The sequence below is a fragment of the Mytilus edulis genome, chromosome 1 (genome assembly GCF_963676685.1).
Source record: "Mytilus edulis chromosome 1, xbMytEdul2.2, whole genome shotgun sequence".
Classification (NCBI taxonomy): domain Eukaryota; kingdom Metazoa; phylum Mollusca; class Bivalvia; order Mytilida; family Mytilidae; genus Mytilus; species Mytilus edulis.
Genome location: NC_092344.1, coordinates 59387795 through 59410075, shown reverse-complemented (window position 1 = coordinate 59410075; position 22281 = coordinate 59387795). Strand labels below are relative to the sequence as shown.

At 30.7% G+C, this 22281-nt stretch overlaps 2 protein-coding genes across 3 annotated transcripts in view; both read right to left on the bottom strand.

The window, feature by feature from the left end:
• LOC139514544 (FMRFamide receptor-like) overlaps positions 1-13107 on the bottom strand; it is a 136759-nt gene extending 123652 nt beyond the window's left edge. For both annotated transcript variants that reach the window (XM_071303934.1, XM_071303919.1), the window contains exon 1: positions 12641-13107. The gene's annotated coding sequence lies outside the window, so the exon portion shown is untranslated. The remainder of the gene's footprint in view (positions 1-12640) is intronic.
• The window catches only part of LOC139514487 (general transcription factor 3C polypeptide 1-like), a 227791-nt gene that overhangs the window by 157038 nt on the left and 48472 nt on the right, over positions 1-22281 (bottom strand). The window lies entirely within an intron of this gene.

Genomic DNA, 22281 nt, shown 5'->3' with positions numbered 1-22281 from the left:
ACTGCCTACATGACAAATTTTCCTATCTTTTTTTATCAGCTTTCCCCAAGAGAGAAAGGCCTTTAACATAATCTAATTATGACTCCTACTTCTTTTTTCTATCAGAAAGAATTAATAATAAGAATGACATTTCTATCAAAGAAAGTCTCAGACTTTTCTAAATAAGTCAATGAAATTCAGAGTTTGATGGTATCGTTACTACTCTTTTGTACTTTTACATTCATTTAAATATATTTTGGGGGTTTCCTATTATATCACATTGACTTTTCAAACGTTGATGACTTTGTGGTTTATATAAGTTGTATTATATATAACATTTGATAGAAAAACGTAAAGGACAATAAAAAAATGTAATAACAAGAATTCCTAGCTTTAAAGTAAAAGGTAATAGGGGGATTATTGTTCATAAAAACTGACAAAACCAAATGCTTGTCTATATCAAACAATTAATAGAAGGATTACAAAAACAACCATCATATTCCTGACTTTTTAACTTGCATCATGTAAAAACAAAGGGTCCCATATCCTCACCAAAACAAAGTTACTCATTTAAAATTAAAAATGAATAGAAGTGGCACAACTTCAATGTCCTGGACGTGGTTGAATTCTGAAAGGCCGTTATCAAGGATTGGTGAATTAGGATATAAAGGATAGCAGACAACAGAATTGATCCCTATGTATCACTATACAGCTTCACTGGCAGATGACACATCATAATCTGTCACAAAAGAGGAACTAACATTATGTTGTTACACCACTGTTCAAGGTGTCAAAGGTAAATCCTAGTAGTGGGAGGCTTCAGAGCTTACACACATATTTAACACTGCCACAATGCACATTCTTATATAAATTATGCACCAATTCTAGGACATTTTAGTTCATGCAGTGGTTGTTTTTAGTTGCAGTTTTGGTTGTGTAGTATTTGGGTTTTTTCTTTTGTAATTTGTCATAAATCCGGCTGTTTGTTTTCTTGATTGAAGTGTTTCATATCGATATGCATATGACAGGCTTTGACAGCGAGACATTAAATCTGCCCTAACCTGGGACAGTGATGTAACAGTGTACACCTTAAGACAATAACAATTGGAAAGTTTCTTTATATCTATAGAAACTAATATGTATATAAGCAAGCCAGAAAGTATGCATCAAGAATGAAGCATTATTTTTACATCATAATTGTATTAACAAAGTTTAAACCCATCTGCTTCTAGTCGACACACTCCAACACCTACTCAGTAAAACTTTTACAGAAAAAGCAAGAAAACAATCTCTGTTGGAAAAGTATGACATTAACTTGTCAAATGAATGAGAAAATTTAAATCCTCAAGAAGTTAAAACAGATAATGTCTGCACAAAATGATTCCGCAGAGAATGGGTATTTCATAAATAATTTCAATCAATCCTATCATTACAAGATCATTGTTGTCTCAGATAACATTACAGCAACCTTGGCTCATATTGTTTCTTCAAAACTAATAAAAAACATATAAATTTCGAGAGAAAAAATCTTGTGTAATATATATATATTAACTCATATAATTGCAGTACATTGTATTACTATTTTCAATCTATCAATAATAAGCAAAAGTATTATATTTCTTTCCTTTCAAACACTTAATTCTTATTTTTGTTGTTTTTGTTGTATCTTTTTGTTGGCTTTTATTGTTATGGTTTTCCTATTTATCTTTGATTTTTAATAATTGATAAGGTTCTAAGTTGTCTAGAAAGGTATTTGTACATTTTCATTGGTTGCATGGTGGTTGACTGTTTTACTCTGGTTCCTTTCGTCTATAAAACGAGCCATCTAGAAATTAGTAAAATACAAAAAGAGTGGCATTAAAGCCAATGGAAGAATGTCACACATATAGTGCTTGTATGCTCTTATCCTTCAATCAAAATGGTAAATTCAACCAGATGCTCCGCAGGGCGCAGTTTTATACGACCGCAGAGGTTGAACCCTGAACGGTTGGGGCAAGTATGGACACAACTTTCAAGCTGGATTCAGCTCTAAATTTGGACTGTGATTAAATAGTTGACACAGCATAGGTTTCTGACACAGAATGAATGTGGTCTAATGAACTTAAAATGTTTGTTTTGCCTTTGAGCAATTCACTATGCTGTTGAATATTAATCCTCTCAAAAAAAATTTAAGAAATAGCAATAACTACTCATTTAAATACATCATAAAATATTAAAATGTAAAACTGTTGTAACCAAAACTCCCAAAATCAACCTCAACCTTCCTTTTGTGGTCATAAACCATGTGTCAAAATTTCATAAATTTCTATTTACTTAAACTAAAGTTATAGTGCGAAAACCAAGAAAATGCTTATTTGGGCCCTTTTTGGCCCCTAATTCCTAAAATGTTGGGATCAAAACTCCCAAAACCAATCCCAACCTTCCTTTTGTGGTCATAAACCTTGTGATAAAATTTCATAGATTTCTATTCACTTAGTTAGAGTGCGAAAACTAAAAATATTCGGACGACGACGACGACGCCAACGTGATAGCAATATACGACGAAAAATTAAAATTTTTGCGGTCGTATAAAAATTAAGCTCAGCATGTCAATTTTTAGAGCTAAGATAATTTTCTATAAATGACATATTTTCACTTCTGACATTACTTTTCTTAAATGATTAATATATATTTTAAAGTTACATAAAACCCCCTAAACATGGGATGTTAAAATAACCTACAGATTGAAACTTAAAACAACAATTATAGTTTAATTCAGTCTAAATTAGAACTAAGCAGGATGCCAATGTTTTCTATTTTATAATTCCCATTCAGAACAACAATTAAATCTATATCTTATTTAGCTAAGGGCAACAGATAACATCATCTCATTCAAAAATGATTTTTAGAAAATAATAATAAGATATCTTTAAAAAGTACATGCGATTCCATTTCTGTCTTTTATGGTAAACAGTTGTTCATATATCAGCTAGTTATGGACTATTATAAAGCCATTTGTCATCTGCGTCCAGTCCTTAGTAGTGTCCTAGTGAAGTGTTTTGTAACAACTTATTTATCAACAGAAGACTAAAAATAAAACACTTCCATTTCAAAACCCACAGAGTCTCAGAAATGAAAGAACTCAAGGTCATTTAATTTGGTATAAAACTACATTTTCACCATACTGTCAGAAATGAGATAAAAGAAATGTCAATTAGTCTGAAAACCTTTAGAAAAACAAATTATGATTGTATAAAGCAATAATATTCCTGATTTACTTAAAAACAAAACATATAAAGATATTAAAACCTATTGTTCAGAGAATCATTGAATTTCAAAATCATTGATAAGAAGTCACTTCTGGATTACTCAAAGTTACTACTATAGTGTCATTTCATAGTTTTTTTGTCTACTGATTCCCCAAAAACTGGTTTCTATGTACTTTTGACTAAAATAATGGAGGTAACTTGCTACTTCGATTTAGAACATGTCACTTCCAGTCACCAAATATAGGTTTTTTCCAACTGATTTAAAAAAAAAATTGATTTCGATATAAAATAACCTGAAAAAAGAGAGATTATTCACTACTTCTGGTTTACAAACAGTTTCTTTCAGTTTCAGTCTCAAATGATAGTTTGATGCAAGCCAATTAAAAAGACATATGGTTTCTAGTTACTTTTCTTTGAAAGAAGTCCAAAAATTGTTACTTCTAGTTGACTGAAAGTCACTTCTGGCTGACATTTTTCAAGGTAAGAAAATGGAATATGAACTACAAAAATGTACTTAGACCACTTGGCCATAAAAGCCCCTTCACACTATGAAATAAGGCAACCATGCATGATGCAATCACATTATAGAATAAAGATACTCTTGCAGATCCTTAAAATGTTAAAATTTGCCTACATATCATCTCAAAATGGGAAGACTAAAGCAGTTCTTAGCACTGTATCTAATGAGATACAACATTTCTTCTCTCTTGACAGTTAAATTTGTAATACCATATTACACTTAATACAGTGGTTTAGAATCAGTATGCAAATAATTCAACTTGGACAGCCGAATATCTAAAAACCTCTATGTGAAATATTTTTCAAATAATAAAAATCATGTAAAAAAGCAAATTATTTTTAAAAAATCATATAACAGCAGTTAAGGAACAATAGTAGTAACAAAACTTAAATTTTCTAAAAACAGACTTAACACATCTGAATTGCCCGCTACTGCAAGAAGCAAGTCAGAATAACTTATTGTTTTGGAAGCATCTAAATAAAATTGAGAATGGAAATGGGGAATGTGTCAAAGGGACAACCCGACCATAGAAAAAACAACAGCAGAAGGTCACTAACAGGTCTTCAATGTAGCGAGACATTCCCGCACCCGGAGGCATCCTTCAGCTGGCCCCTAAACAAATATATACTAGTTCAGTGATAATGAACGCCATACTAATTTCCGAATTGTACACAAGAAACTAAAATTAAAAAAAATACAAGACTAACAAAGGCCAGAGGCTGTCTAAAACATGAAATTATTTCTGAAATATTTAGCATGCCAAAAATGTATATTCTGTTATATATATAGATGACAAAAATATTGTTTAATTATAGACATATGAAGTCTGGTTTGACAACATCTGTAATATTTATGTGACTATTAAGAACCCTGTCAATAGCTGTCTTACAATTTGCTGTTATTTCATTTAAGGAAGTTCCCAGAGTGTTGATGGCAGATGATTCACTTCATCATACATTTCCAGTGTTTCTTGACTTTAGGCAATTTTTAGTTTGTTATAATGTATAGATATTTTTCAATACAATAGGATGGTATATTGACCTCTAAATGACTTTCGGCTATTGGTGCCATTCTATTAATCCTTATATTCACATTACAGATATAGAAAAAAAACATCTGTCCAATTAATAGAAAACTTGTAGAAAGTTCAACTGTGTCCACTTAACAAATCCTTACATTGATAAAGATGTTATACCATTGTTAATGTCACAAGTATCCATTAAAGTCAAATTGAATAAAAGTATGTATCTACACATTGACAGGTCTTCAAAAACAAAGGAAGAACCCCACTGTGAGGTTAACTATAGGCTACTAGCTTAAGAGGATATTTAATAAATTCAAGATGATAAATAATTTCAGTAAAAAACATCAATTAACTAGATGTGTCAAAGCGACATAAATGGCCCCATCCCAAAAAGTTGAAAAATCTGCAATTTCAATATAAACACATGTGGACACAAACATGATGGTAGTCTCACATATCAAACATCAGCTCAAAAACTGGAGGCCTATAGAAAAAAAATCTGTATAACTGATTTTCAATAATTTATCAAAGTTCAAAGCTCGTAATTTCAGCAAAAATTAGGGGATCAGAACTTAACTTTAACTTGACCTGTAACTCATCATGGTTAACTCACATACCAAAAATCAGCCCAATATCTGAAGGTGTTTAGAAAAAAACTCCGTATAGTGGTTTGTTGCGGAATGACAGAATGACGGAATTAAGGAATTTCGGAATTACGGAATTTCGGACAAGGGTAAAACTATATGGCACCGACAACTTCGTTGCAGGGCCATTAAAATTAAGTAAAAAAAACTTTTACATATCTTCGATTTTATTCCTCTGCTAAGTAGAATGCTTTTCAATTACATAAAACCAACATTAAAATCTTAATTTTTAAAAATTGTCTTTTTTTAAATCTATATTTCAAACCGTTTTTGAAAGTCCAGAATCTTAACAGTTTTAATTTCCACCCAATATAATTATTATTATTATGGATGCATGTCTTTATGATTCAAATGTCAAATTTTGACAAGATATGCAACACCCAAACTGACTAAAAATTGATATCATCAACATTTCTTACAATTGTTGAAGGGATAGATAGTTAATTTGGTCATTAAAGAAGAAACGCAAATTAAGAAAATTTCATTAAACTTTGACATTAACATCTAAATGTGTTAAACATTAAAATGAAGCAGAAACAAAACACCAAAAGAAGGTTCTAATCAAGCGATTTCTGTGACATGTAGTTGACAACTAATAATTAACAACAGTACCCAGATATCACACAATCATTATCAGAAAGGAGGAAAAGGCTGACAATTTATTCAGTGAATTGTAAGGAAACAAGAAAATTTCAATTACTTTTTTGTCACACATCCACCAATTTAAAAAGAAAGAGTAATGATTATTACTTACATCTAATGAACAAATTAATCTTCTTAACTTTTTGTCTTTTTTGCTTAGAGAACACTGCCTTACTAGAATATTTTGTTAGTTAAAATTGAATAGTTATTTAAAGGTTATCTATACCATGCATTCAAGGACCAGATCAATCATTTAGGAAAGTGCAGATTGTAGATACCAGTCATCCATCATTTCTTGCTGAGCTAGACATGACTAAGTTGAGGCAATATAAATTCAATATCTACTTAAATGGCATTTTTTCTGTAGTAACTTTTTCAGAAACTTGATGCAAGTGAACCAAAAGGAATAAGTATATTACTATTACAACTAACTATACAGTATGGGTTTGTCTCATTGTTGAAGGTCACATATATGGTTTCACAAAACCTGATCTTCAACTAACCATTAAATTATTTTTTGTCAGTTTTGCTTCAATTCCTTAAGTTTTAAAGATGTAAGTAAAAAACAGAATTTTAACCCTAATGGTTTTTTTTTTACAACAGTGGCCATTTTTGTTGATCAAACATATTCCTGGGATGCAATTTAGAACAGGATATCTTTAGGAGCATACAGATAAAGTTTAGTAATATTTGACAGACCAGTTAAAGAGAAGATTTTTTTTATGTTTGCTATGATGGACAGACAGACGGAAGACAATGATTATGACCAAGTAAAGGAGATAGCTCGCATGAACTTTCAGTATAAAAATAATGAGATGTAATATGATTGTGAATGAGAGAACTAGCCACCAGAGTTCATTATGACAAAGATAAAAGCATTTTATTTAGAAAATCTAGAGATAAAAACATTTAAAAACTCTCAATTTAAAGTATTTTAACTATAAACATGTCTCAAAATCATCTTGTATTCACATAAAACCAAAATGTAGACTTGCTTTTGAATAGTTGTCTACCAATAAAAGCTCATGCATCAGCAATGATAATTACAGCAGAAAAAAAGGAAGAAACAAGCTGTTAAACAAATAATAAGAAGTTTTTCTTGTCAAAGACTGCAGTTTCCTGATTGGCATGTGTTTTGCAGACAATATGTTAATTCCTTACAATCATGGTGACAGACAACTATAATTTTAGAAAAAAAAACGTTTTGTATCTAAGAAGTTTGAATATTTGTAAATAAATTAACTTCTATATTAACAGCATTTTCTTAAAAACAACTGATTTACCTACTGTTTTACAGACTTTAAAAGTACACAGATTTGTAATAACCTCAACAAACAGCAACTGTGCTAATAAGTTCTAAACAAATTTAAATGGAAAACTATATAAAAATAAACTTTTAATACAGATAATTCTTATTTAAAACTAGAGGAAATTACAAAGACACCCACATTCATTGTTGATGAAGAATACAATTTCAATCCTAAAAGTGCACAACTGTGGATATTATTTGCATAAAATCTACATTTTTATAATACCCTCATTTCAATTACTGATAAGCTGCAAAATAATTTAGTCAAAATCCATGGAAATTACTTAAACAGGAAAATACAAGTAAATCAAATGTACTTAAATATGAAAGTACGAGGAAATCTAATACATGTACTGCTGTCAACCAACAAAACTTTTTTCACATTTTTCTTGATCATTTGATAATGTCAGAGAATCCAGGAGTTAAGCTAACCTTTGAGTTAAGCCTACTTCTGTTGCCATTTATGGAACAAAATCCTATGAAATATGGCAATGTGTTGTCAATACTGATTAAAATCAAACAGATTACAGTAAGTCATAAGACTGTTCCAAATATGCAAACATCTCTTTATATAATGAAATTGATGTGCTAGACAGGAAATAACAGCAATGACTGGTAACCACTAAGCTTCTTGGCAAAGCTGAAGAAAAAATTGTAAAAAAAACTGTTTGTTTCCAATTTATCTTCATAAATTCTAGCACTCTCTTCCTACCAAATCACATGGTCCAATTGCATGTACTTTGTCAATTTTAAAAGTACTGATAATTATGTTTAATTTTGATTTATTATAACAACTTCCAACTGCTATCAACTCTTCTAGACTATATATATTCTTTTAAAAAAATGCCTTTACAGTGATGCTCTTGTTTGACAACTGCTAATATACCTTAATTATCAACCTATTTAGGAAGTCATAATTCAGAGAAAGACAACTGTAAATTGAGGAACCATCTTTTTCACTATCAACAATTGGTAAAAAATACTAAGATGATGTGGTATAGTTGCCAATGAAACATATATCTACAAAAGACCAATAATATGAGCAACTAAAAGGGAGTATGAGGCCTTCAATGATGAGCAAAACCCACACTGTATACTATAAATCTGTCAAAGGTTCAAGGAAAAATTACAAAAATCAGAGAAATAAAAGCCAATGTTTTACAAAGAATATGAAAAAGTTGTGAAACCACATGGCAATACAAGACAGAAGACAACTTATCAAGGAAAGCTTCTAACACTCAATCCAGTAAGACATGTAGATTTATAAACCTCCAAAATGCTAACAAGTATTCAGTGATTAAGACAATCACACATGTAAACAACTAAACACGAGGCTCTAAAGAGCATGTGTCGCTCACCTTGGTCTATGTGAATATGAAACAAAGGACACAGGTGGATTCATGACAAAATTGTGTTTTGGTGATGGTAATGTGTTTTTAGATCATTTATGAAAATTGTTAAAGAATTGACTATCAAGGGCAATAACTCCTTAGGGGGTCAATTGACCATTTTGCTCGTTTTGACTTATTTTTAGGTCTTACTTTGCTGACCATTATTGCTGTTTGCAGTTTATCTCTGTCTATAAAAATTTTCTAGATAATAACCAAAAACAGCAAAATTTCCTTTAAATTATCAATTTTGGGGCAGCAACCTAACATTCATCTGAAAGTTTTAGGGCAGATTCTCATAAACAATTTTCCTCATGTCAGATTTGCTCTAAATGCTTTGGTTTTTGAGTTGTAAGCCAAAAACTGTATTTAACCCTTATGTTCTATTTTTAGCCATGGTGGCCATCTTGGTTTGTTTGCAGTCTGCACCAAAAACTTTTTCAACTACTAGTCCGAAGACCAATATTCTGACATTTTTCTTATTTGGCCAAACAAATGTTTTGCAAAAACTTACTAGTCCAAATGAAATTTTGCTAGTCTGGGGCATCGGACTAGTGGCTAACCGTGCAGACTGGGTTTGGGGGTCACCGGACACATTTTTTATACTAAATACCCCAATGATGATTGTGGCCAAGTTTGCTTTAATTTGGCCCAGTAGTTTCAGGAGAAGATTTTTTGATAAAGATTACTAAGATTTATGAAAAATGGTTAAAAATTTACTATAAAGGGCAATTACTCCTTAAGGGGTCAACTGACCATTTGGTCTTGTTGACTTATTTGTAAATCTTACTTTGCTGAACATTATTGCTGTGAACAGTTTATCTCTATCTATAATAATATTCTAGATAATAACCAAAAACAGAAAAGTCTTAAAATTACCAATTCAGGGCCAGCAACCTAACAACGGGTCGTCCGATTCATCTGAAAATTTCAGGGTAGATAGATCTTGACCTGATAAACAAAGGACAAGGTTCACTTATGGCACAAAATGGCCTAAAATATCCACTTTAAAATTAAACACCAAAAAGGTCTCAATTAGGTTCGTACATGGGTCTATTTCAAAAGTCTTAATGCAAAATATATCAGTTCTTTTCATAAAAAGACATAATATTCACCAAAGTAAGCCCATTTTTGACATTTTGTCAAAATATGATGATTTTCTGCAATTTTCAGACCTAAAAGATTTAGAAACACCTTGACCGCCGCCACCTACGATCTAAAATGTGTTGTAACCCAAACATTCAAGTTTTGATATATAATTACATAACTTTTTGAATCGTAGATGGCAAGGTTAATTATGCCAAAAACAATTAATATTATGGGAAAAAGTACCAAAATTGACCTTATAATACATTTAATGTCTATTTAAGGGGTCATAGCTTCATAGGTTGTAAGGGAAAGTACCAGGAAAAATATGTTTGTCTTAATAGTATTATCACAAGTATTTCTATGTGAAATTTGTAATTTGTTGGCCTGAATTAAAAAACATCAAAAATTTAGGGCCAATTTTAACCCTTCATCAACCATCTCCTTAACCCCATGTCAGATTTGCTCTAAATGCTTTGGTTTTTGAATTATAAGCCAAAAAATGCATTTTACCCCTATGTTCTATTTTAAGCCATGGCGGCCGTCTAAGTGGTTGGTTTGGGGGGTCACCTGACACATTTTTAAAACTAGATACCCCAATGATGATTGTGGCCAAGTTTGATTTAATTTAGCCCAGTAGTTTCAGAGGAGAAGATTTTTGTAAAAGTTAACGACGACGGACAATGGACGACGGACTCCAAGATATGAGAAAAGCTCACTTGGCCCTTCGGGCCAGGTGAGCTCAAAAGGATAATACTAATAATATTTTGGGATAAACGTTTTCTAAGAAACTGGTGAATTATATATACCAGTATATTGAATGCGTCTAAAGGTTAAATTTAAGTAGGAGTAACTAATAAATTAACAACATTACAATCCTCCTACGAATATTGTCAGTCATTTTATTATTAAATTTTTTGTTACCACTGGGCATATTCATCTTTGAAATGAATTTCTACCATATTTCACAGTATCAATTGAACAGTATATCTCCTTAAATTTATGTTTCAGGCGTTGTCAAGAATCTTGTTTAAGCCATATCCTACTCACTAAAATCTCAATGAAAATGTCAAGATGCCTATTATCTAGTTAATGTTATCACTCCACTGAAAAAATAATCATCAGCTTCAAATATCAAGGACTCTTTTAATGGCTACAAGCAACTGTAAACAAAACTGTAGAATGCATTCATCTTACTTTAACATACATATCAAAACTTGCTTCTGCTAGGATAAACCAAACATCGTGAAGGAGGAGTGGGGAGGAGGGGGTGTTGATTTATCTTAATCACAAAATTGATTAATAAAAAATGTTTTTTCCAGCCAGTGTTGACAAAATTGTTTGAAAGTTTTCCTATTCCTACACTCATTTACTGTGACTTGACTGTAAGTGTTTGATCTTGACTTATCACCATAAGCAACATGACTGGTGCCATAAGTGGAGCAGGACCTTTCTACACTACCTAAGCACATGATATCCTCCCCAAGTTGGTTGGGGTTCATGTTACTCAGTTATTTATGTATTGTTTTGTGGAAAGTTAATTGTTTGTCTTTTCATCAATTTTCCTTTTGGCCACTGTATTGTCTGTGTTTTTTTCATCACAATAAATTTTTATATGTCCCCATGGTAAATTCTATTTGCAAATATAGTGGTCTTTTACTCATTAAATAATATAAAATAACCAATAAACCTTTTTATGGGGTCATGTTAAACCATGAAAAAAACTCATTGACATGCATATGTGACTTAAGCCAGACCATATAATGTAAAAAATATGGATTATACAGCTCTACTACCAGCTATAAATGTCATCTGTGTAGCATACCCAAGTCCTGTATTTGTGACAATTTCTCCAGCAAACAACAGATGAATAATCTACTAAAACATTTTACTTCCCAATGCATTTAACTTTAAAGTAGTCCAGGTACGGTGAGGTTTTATGACACCAAACTTCCAACTTATATGGCAGTCTATAAAAATTCAATATTCTAAAATTATCTAAGACAAATATAACGAAGCACCTTAAAAATGTGAATTCATCAGAAATCAACATGTCATCTTGAATTGCTTACAAACATTAATAAGTAACTAAGATATGGTCAAACTCTAAGTATTCTGTACAGCAGTATTCTAGAGTTCCTATCTTGTAGCACCCAGAAAAGTCAAAAGTTGGAAATTAATATTTAACTGTTACAATAGTCAATAGGAAGAATATGTTAATTTGTTTACAGAATTCTAGAATTAAATTCATGAAACTGAACTTATACCAACCATGTGACAATTCGACACATTCATGAACAACCCTTTTAATAAGCCCACACTACAGACATGTGAAAAAAGTTGCAATGTTAGTCTAAATGATAGCATGCATTCAGTTAATTAGATGTTCTTCAAAAATAGCTCATTGAGACTCACAGACAGTTTAATATACTAGAACTTAATATAGGTATGAAAAAAGGTATTTACCAACACATGTGATGTAATATAAGCTGCATTACATTCACTAATAATGATAATGGATGTGGCTATTAAAGTCTTACACTATTGGACCATAGATCATACTTAGGTGAGAAAAGGGACTGTGAAGGCAGCTTTATGAAGTAATGAAGGGGATTTATAGTCTGTCAGTTTGTTCATTAATACTTGTGTGTGACTTTGTGGTCAAATTTAGATATAACAAATCATACATGTAGTGGATGCAGCATGTTTGGTGAAGAAAATTCACACTATAAGAAGGTGAACTTGACTTTACTTAAGATTGGGATTTGAATGTTTTCAATATAAACTGTGATAAACTTACTGTTTTTTTGTAACTCTGTTTTTACAGATGACAACATGCAAGTTCTTTAGGGTACAATATACAGCTGATGCTAAAATGAAAGAAAACAATATAATTAAGAATATATGCTTATATGTAAGGAATTGAAATAATATGCACAATGAAAACTCCAAAAAACAAGAACATGTGCCCATATAAACCATGATCCTTTTGTACTATAATGTGTCCATGTTCTGAGAACTGTGAAAAATGGGCAATACAGCATAAAATTTTCAAGCACCTGAGATCACACCCAGTTTTTGTTTTGATAAGAGTTGCTTAGCTTTAAGTTTTCTATGTTATGTTTTTAGTACAGTTGTTTGTCTATTGATTTTTTTGATTTTTTGGCCATGGTGTTATCAGTTTATTTTCAATTGAAGAGTTCAACTATTTCATTGGTATCTTTTGGCTCTCTTTAAAAATTCTCTCAAAGTACTAAGTTTTAAAGTTAATACAACCATAACTTATGTCAAAGTTCTAAGTTTTAAAGTTAATACGACCATAACTTATGTCAAAGTACTAAGTTTTAAAGTTAATACGACCATAACTTATGTCAAAGTACTAAGTTTTAAAGTTGATATGACCATAACTAATGTCAAAGTACTAAGTTTTAAAGTTGATAGGACCATAACTTATGGTAAGCTACATTAACCAAAAACTTTAACCTTAAAGTTCTAATTTCACACTTTCACATATCATGTTCAGTTATTAACATGCAATTGGGAAAAATCTGTCATTTTGTATATAATTTAAAAAGTTCTCATCAAAATTAATTCATATACAAATTTACAATTAGTGAAACCACAACTTCTCATGGTAAAGTACCATAACTGTTAATCTTTTAATAAAAAAGGATAACTCTTATATAACTGAAAGCAGTAAAATTCATCATGTTTCGTTCGTTCTGTTTAGTGGGTTTCTTCTTATATGTTATAAAGTGGTATAGACTTTTTAATTGAACATACATACTTTTCTTTTTATGGATGTAACTCTTCCTTTGTTGCAGCCAGGTCAAGTAGATATGATTCCCCAAATGACCATCTGAGCCACTTCAGTTTAATCAGGTAATTAGCTCGTCGGCATCATCAAACAAAAATAGCGAACATCTTCGCACAAAGGGACTCATTTTATGTCATAATTTCAAAATTCAATCACTGTGATACAATATAAATCTCTCTGATGACCTTTTTGTCAATTAATGTTTTATTAGATAAGACTGTTTTGTAATGAGATTTTTTAAGATTGAAAGAAGCTTGCATGCAATAACAGCATGTGAATGAACTTTTATTTTCTTTAACTAGGTCTTGATTTTCTATGATAATATCCAAAGAAAAGCGAAATAAAGACATAAAAGGATTATATATAAATTTTTAACAATATAACTTTTTACACATTTTAATTCTTGGTACACATTATTTCACATCTGCTCTAGGACTGTTCGATTTCTAGATAAAAGTGAGATAAAAATGAGCATATTTCTTAACCATATTACTTCATTCAATAATATCTAAAAATCAAGCAGACTGCAGTTCATGCAAATATAGGACAAATATCTGTAAGGAAGTGTCTTTCAATTAAAGAATCCAATAGTTCACTAAACTGTTTGTCAAATATCTGATGAAGTATCTTGACAAAATATTATTTAATATTTTAGAAAAATAAATTCAAAAATTAGATAAAACAATTTTTCAAATTTGATGGAACAATGTTGAAATTGACAGAAAAATTGATAATACTATACTTAAATTTAATTTATATGAAAGAAAAAAGTGTTTTACTCAAAATTTCTGTTAAGATGAGCAAAGAAAACATTTGAATATATATATATACCTTTAAAAATGTGTAATTTCACATTGCGATAAGACGTGTCACGGTACTTGTCTATTCCAAATTCATGTATTTGGTTTTGATGTTATATTTGTTATTCTCATGGGATTTTGTCTGATGCTTGGTCGGTTTCTGTGTGTGTTACATTTTAGTGTTGTGTCTGTTGTTGTTCTCCTCTTATATTTGATGCGTTTCCCTCAGTTTTAGTTTGTTACCCTGATTTTGTGTTTTGTCCATGGATTTATGAGTTTTGAACAGCGGTATACTACTGTTGCCTTTATTTCTCCCTGTGGTCACAATTAGTCTCTTGATTGAACAGCAACAAATGCCACTGAATAAAAGAGATTTCTTCGGTAGGTATAAAACTTATAAAACCTATATACGAACCCTATTTTTTCTGCCAGTAAGCCGGAGGAAACAAGATATTTTTTTTTTGGCCAACTATATATAAAAATATGATTTGATTTATCATATAAAGTCATTATGCTCTCTTAAGTTTTTATGGAAACATTTTTTTCTGTTTACTACAAGAAAAAGTAATATAATAATGTCTGCTAGACAATCTCCGTCATTTATTATCTCTAAAAATAATTGGGAAAGATATTTTTTTTGACTTTGTTATATAAAATTTATTGACAAAATATAAGTCAGACTAGATATATTCAAAAATTTTCCTTCAATAATGCTTTTAGATTATATTTTATCTTTTACAGATAACTGAAGCATTATGTTTGTCTTTTCTTACTACATATAAATAACTTTGTACATAATGGATCATTTTATTTCCCTGATTTCATGACTATCTCTGCATTAAAATATCATTTTAAGTTCAATGTCCACCCATCAAATTTTTTGCAGAAGCCAAAAAGATGACACTTCTGATCTGTTGACTGATTCATCACCAAATTTTATTGTTATATAATCATCTCCCCATCATTACTGCTTACATCTTGTCTAGAAGAAAATTATTATAATTTAAGACATTCTAAGAATAATTTACATCATTATCAAACTAGTGCTGAAATATCCAAAATTTATTAAGTTAGTCTTGACAGAGTAAGATACACCTATATCTAATGTTATTTAATGGTAGTTGGGGTGAAGGATTAATTTAAAATCTATGTTATGTTGTTCCCATAAGAATGTCTTTTCTTTGTGATTATTATAATTCCAATTTTTCAAATGGGGTATTTCCATATTTTTTTACCACTCTTGTAGGAATATAGTATTAATGCAACTCAGTTACTTTCATGTTCTCCCAATATCTAGTTAAAGATCATTATTAAAATTTATAAAGGTTGTTTGTTTATTAACATACTAAATCTTTATACTAAATCCATTGGATGTTGGATGTGTACGAATTGATAGTTTAGTTTTAGATGCATGATATTTTTATTAGTTGTTAGTGGCTTTGAACTAGCTGTCAGACAACTGCGAGTACTCTCAGATCTGTTCCTTCTGTCTTTTTGTTGGCAGGATGTATAAGTACCCAGCCACGTCTACTTGTATTTTTGTCCATCTGATGAGTTAAGGGGGCTCTCCGTTCTAAATCATATTTTTTCCTAATGTTAATAGGATTTCTCTATATTTTTTCATAAATGCACTTCATCATAGAAAAATGAAATAAAAATATAGGGTCACCGTTCATTTAAGCTCACAATCTGCATCCAAAAGTAGCATACATTTTTGTTAACATCCTTTTTTTCTGTTAATCTAATAGGAGAAATAAAGGTAATATCGAAATAAAAAAAGAACGAAATTACAGAAATTGCTAAAATTTAACAATTATTTAGTTTATGTTAAGCTTATTAGAAAATAATAAAAAAAAAATATAGGTCACTGATGATTTAAAAAAGATGTTTCAATTTTAATGCCCAAAAATGGCATTTTTGCACCAAAGGGAGTTAATCTGGAGCTTTTTCTATGATAAAAACATTTTAAAAGTCATCTGGGGCAAAACTTAATCGATTTTTTGGGTTGATTTTAGTAATATATCATTAAGTAATAACTAATAGTGTAATTAATAAAATTTGTAATGAAAAATCAAATGTTTAATTTATTGCCGAAATTTTTGTACCCGCGAGCCTCCTTAAGCCTATTTTAACTGATTTTTATAGTTTGTGCTTATGTTGTACTGTTATACCACTTTCTCAGGTTAGTGGGAGGGTTGGGATTCCCCTAACATGTTTAACCCTGCTACATTATTTATGTATGTGCCTGTCCCAAGTCAGGAGCCTGTAATTCAGTGGTTGTCGTTTGTTTATGTGTGACATATGTTTTTTGTTCATTCTTTTATATAAATAAGGCCGTTAGTTTTCTTGTTTGAATTGTTTTACATTGTCATATCAGGGCCTTTTATAGCTGACTATGCGGTATTGGCTTTGCTCATTGTTGAAGGCCGTGCAGTGACCTATAATTGTTAATGTCTGTGTCATTTTGGTCTCTTGTGGATAGTTGTCTCATTGGCAATCATACCACATCTTCTTTTTTATATATAAAGTCGAGATGTTATTTTTACTTCAAGGAGTTGTATTTTCTCTCTGTGTTGAAGAACTATTTGGTGGCCTTTGGCTGCTCTTTGGTCAGGTTGTTGTCACTTTGACACATTCCCTGTTTCCATTCTCAATTTTATTGCCTTTTTTAAGACATTAAAAGAGCTCACAGATGACTTCATCTAGTGCTTATGTTTAACATCCAAAGGACTTACATGTTAACTTTCTAATCCCATTGGTCCCTAACTGACAATTTAACTTTGTCTATTTATTTTTCACGTTTTCTGGAAAGTGTTTACAATTCTATGTACTGAAGCCATTAGATGCCTACACTATGACAATAAACTCAAATTCCTGAAAAGTCAGACAATTGGAATAAATGATTTACTGTACACATTTGTAAGCCACAATTTCAAAAAACACCTCCAGATCTGCAGGCATTACAAAAAATTCCCTCACAACTCAATTTTGAAGAGATTTTTTTTTAAATCAGTATCGTGCATGAGAAAATCCATCAAATACTGACAAAGTATATTTCCCTTCACTCTGATTTTTATAACTTTATACAGACATGCAGCAGTTAACCGAAATATATTGTAGACCATCAAGAATTAACTGAGAAACTTAGATTATTTAAACCAGTTTTATTACTTAAAAAAAAAATTTGTCACGACAGTGTCCTTTAAAAGATTTCGCTGATGATGGTATTCTTCTTCCGGCAATAATAATAGGACTATGGAGAATTTATATAATCAAGACAAACTGATGTTTTTTCTTTAAATTATCAAGTTTGATATCTAATAATGTTACCCTAGAGAGAAATCATTCTTTATAATTTTCAGATTGAAATTGACCATATCCTCCTTGTAACCTTTCTTCTTCTGAATTTACATTGATCACAATCTCAGAATATTTGTGTTTTACATGAAAACTTCTACCAAAGGATACATTGCGGTAAATTAATGGTATTTCACTAAAGTTCAAATTGATATTAAATGTGAAAAAGAAATGTTTCTTCATAAAGACTTACAGTAAAAATGAGTTTTATCTTAGAAAAGCAACAAGAATCAATTTAACTTAGGGTTATTAATGAAAGGTTAATTTGAAAAAAAACCATCTTCATCACATTTAATGTTAAGAATAACATTTTGACCGAATTAATATTGAACAAAAAAAGTGCTGCTTTGTTTTCCCTCCAACAATGATTGTTTCTTTAACTCTTAGGTAATACTATTTTAAAATATCAATTCAAAATTCGTAATATGTTTTGTTATTTTTTGTACATTTTACAATCAAATTGTGACTTTTTCTACCATAATAAAAAAAAAAATCAAATCTATGATTTATAATAGTGTGAATGAACAGCTTTAGGTTATTTCCCCAATGAATTGCAGTATCAAGAAATGTTGAATTATTATATGAAAGGCGAGGTTGACATTTTCAATATGTAAAAAAATTTAATTGAATTCCAGGACAAAAATAAAACCTTATTGTTCAGCTGCAATCTGTTTGTTGGAATTAAAAATTAATAAAATTTTATGGATACAAGAACTTAATGTGATTTGAAGAAAACAAATTTCTTTTAGGTGGCAATTAGCAGCATGTTACACACAATAAATTATTTCAAAATCTTTAATGTACTTTTACATCTAAAAGTGCATCAACAGATTTGAATTTGATTTTTTGAGATAAAAGAGATCCGCTAAATTTAGGATCAACTACTAGATGTATATTTCCAGAATGATAAAGACAAAATAAAAAAATATGTGAACAATTTGAAAGTGATACTCCTATTTTAGGTATAGATTTGGACTATTTGGTTACTTTCTATTCTTGAATTATGAAATTGCATGTTAAACATATTTCTCCATAAAAAAATTTAAGGTGGCAATTAGTAGAATGCTACCCACAAGACATTATTTCAAAATCTTTAATGTACTTTTACATTGAAAAGTGCATCAGCAGATTATAATTTGATTTTTGGAGATAAAAGAGATTGCTAAGTTTCAGATTAACAACTTAATGGGTATTTCCAGACTGATAAAGACAATTAAAAAAATTGACAGTGTAAGACTAGTTACTTTCTATTCTTGAATTATGAAATTGCATATTAAACATAATCTCTCCATGAATTTTTTTTTGGTTAACTAGCTTTTTAATGAAAATTTTATTACCTAAGTAAGCTTAAAAACAGTTATACTCATAAAGCCATACTTTGGAAATTTCAGTCATTAACTAATGAACCGAAATCCTTCAAGAAACTTCTGACCAAGTAACATTCATATGGGTTGAATTAGGCCTTTGGGAAAAGTAATGGGCTAGATGAACTATAAGATTAATATATAAAATTACTGTTTTACCTTTAGGTGAAATTACAGCAGAGATGCTATATATGACTAGAGATAAGTGCACAAGGACTGACAAACAGTGGGTTCCACAACTCCCTTGCAGGAAGACATGTTAAGTCTAAAATAATTTTACATGTAAATCAAGCTAGAAACAAAATTTGTGTGTGCTTTTCAGTGTGTTGAAATTTTATTTCTGATTTTTTAACATTCTTATACTTAAGTCAGGATACGGATATAGTCATGACATAAAACTAGAGGCTCTCAAGAGCATGTGTCGCTCACCTTGGTCTTTGTGCATATTAACAATGGACACAGATAAATTCATCACAAAATGGTGTTGTAGATCTTTCTTTACTGAACATTCTTGTTGCTACAATTATCTCTATCTATAATGAACTTGGCCCAGTAATTGCAGTGGAAAATATTTCCTAAAAATTTACAAAAATTATCAAAAATTATCAAAAATTTATGAAAATTGTTAACAATTGACTATAAAGGGCAATAACTCCTTAAGGGGTCAATTGACAATTTTGGTCATGTTGACTTATTTGTAGATCTTATTTTGCTGAACATTATTGCTGTTTACAGTTTATCTCTATCTATAATTATATTCAAGATAATAACCAAAATCTACAAAATTTCCTTAAAATTACTAATTCAGGGAAGCAACCCAACAACAGGTTGTCCGATTTGTCTGAAAATTTCAGGGCAAATAGATCTTGACCTGATAAACAATTTTACCCCATGTCAGATTTGCTCTAAATGCTTTGGTTTCAGAGATATAAGCCAAAATCTACATTTCACCCCTATGTTCTATTTTTAGCCATGGCGGCCATCTTGGTTAGTGGGCCGGGTCACGCCACACTTTTTTAAAATAAGATACCCCAAAGATGATTGTGGCCAAGTTTGGATTAATTTGGCCCAGTAGTTTCAGAAAAGATTTTTGTAATAGATTACTAAGATTTACGAAAAAATGTTAAAAATTGACTATAAAGGGCAATAACTCCTTAAGTGGTCAACTGACCATTTTGGTCATGTTGACTTTTTTGTAGATCTTACTTTGCTGAACATTATTGCTGTTTACAGTGTATCTCTATCTATAAAAATATTCAAGATAATAGCCAAAAAGGGTATAATTTCCTTAAAATTGTCAATTCAGGGGCAGCAACCCAACAACCGGTTGTCTGATTTGTCTGAAAATTTCAAGGCAGATAGATCTTTACCTGATAAACAATTATACCCATGTCAGATTTGCTCTAAATGCTTCGGTTTCAGAGTTATAAGCCAAAATCTACATTTTACCCCTATGTTCTATTTTTAGCCATGGCGGCCATCTTGGTTGGTTGGCACGGTCACGCCACACATTTTTTAAACTAGATACCCCAATGATGAGTGTGGCCAAGTTTGGTTTAATTTAGCCCAGTAGTTTCAGAGGAGAAGATTTTTGTAAAAGCTAACGACGGACGACGACGACGGACGCTCACTTGGCCCTGTGGGCCAGGTGAGCCAAAAATGTACAAAACCACCAGATTATCTATCCATTTCAGCAAACAAAAGTTACATACCACTCTTATCAAAATAAAACTGCTTTTTGACCTTTACAAATATGTAAAAAAAAAAAAAAAAAAGAACTAAACAACATAATTGAACAATTTGGTTCCTGCTACTTCATTAAGGGATGGTTATTATAGGTGAAAATAGAACCATTATCTGTCTATATTGTCTTCCCACTAAGAAACCTTTCAATGTTTCACAGACATTCTTACATGAGTCCAGAAATATCAAACCATTCCATAAGTTTTCTATTAAAAACATCACGTAGAAACTTAATCAGATTTTTTACTCAGAGAGCATCGTTCCAAATACCACGTCTTTTGTTAAACTATGACTTCTTCATAACATCCTTAATTGTTCTTTCCGGAAGTGGAAGTTTTGTGGCGAATGAATTGTTGAAGCTTCCTAAATGATATAAATAGAATTGACAACTTACAGGAATTGGTAACACATGAATGATATCTGTTATAAAGAATCATCAGTGTAAATAATAGTAACATGCAATCGTTTAAATATGTGACAGGTCAATGTGCCTGATTCTAGTCATGCACTGTCTCAGTGTGGGTGTTGTTGTTTCTTGATGTTATTTTCCTTTCGGGAATTTTCTGCTGAACAAAGATATTCTTTATCATTGTACTGTCCTTTTGGTAAATCTAATATTGTGACATTATACAACATAGTAATGTACCTGAAGTTTGATCCACAGGTTTAAAGTTTGACCAGGGACCTTGAAGACCGAGTGGTCTAATTAGTTGAACTACTGTATCACTAGACTGTCAAAACTGAGGTTGTGTGTTCTAGCCCAACTGGCTGTAATTGAAGACCAAATGCAAATGTTGACCCAAAGATTCTATTTCTTTTGTTTTACTATGTTGGTGGGTTGCTGTGTCATAAAACCTTATCCAACACTTCATTTTGTTTAGTCAACATGATTTCTTAAGGTTTACAATGTGATAAAATAATTGTCATTTCAAATCAGAGCAAATATGTTAATCAAAAACTTTTCTTTACTTCCCTGTTAAAAGATTTGCAGTCCTCTCAAATATCAAAGGACAAAAGCACAAATTATATTGAAACAATGATAAACTAATGAAATAAGTAAGCTTATTGAATTTTCAAGGACATGACAAAGAACCTATTTATCTACAGGGAACTCATTGTTTTCAATATAATACTGTCATACCAAAGGGAATAAAACACAGTAATGATTTTATATCTATACAGATGAAGGCAATCCTTTGAAACAGACTCCTGACAATAACTTTGAAGTGTCTTTAGGAGAAAATATTTGTATACTGAAATTATCCTTTTTTTTAGATCCCAAGATTTCTAAGTACAGATTTTAAAAGTCAGCTTTCTAGGTTAAGCTCATCCTTTATAATAGTTTTGTAACATTTAAGAA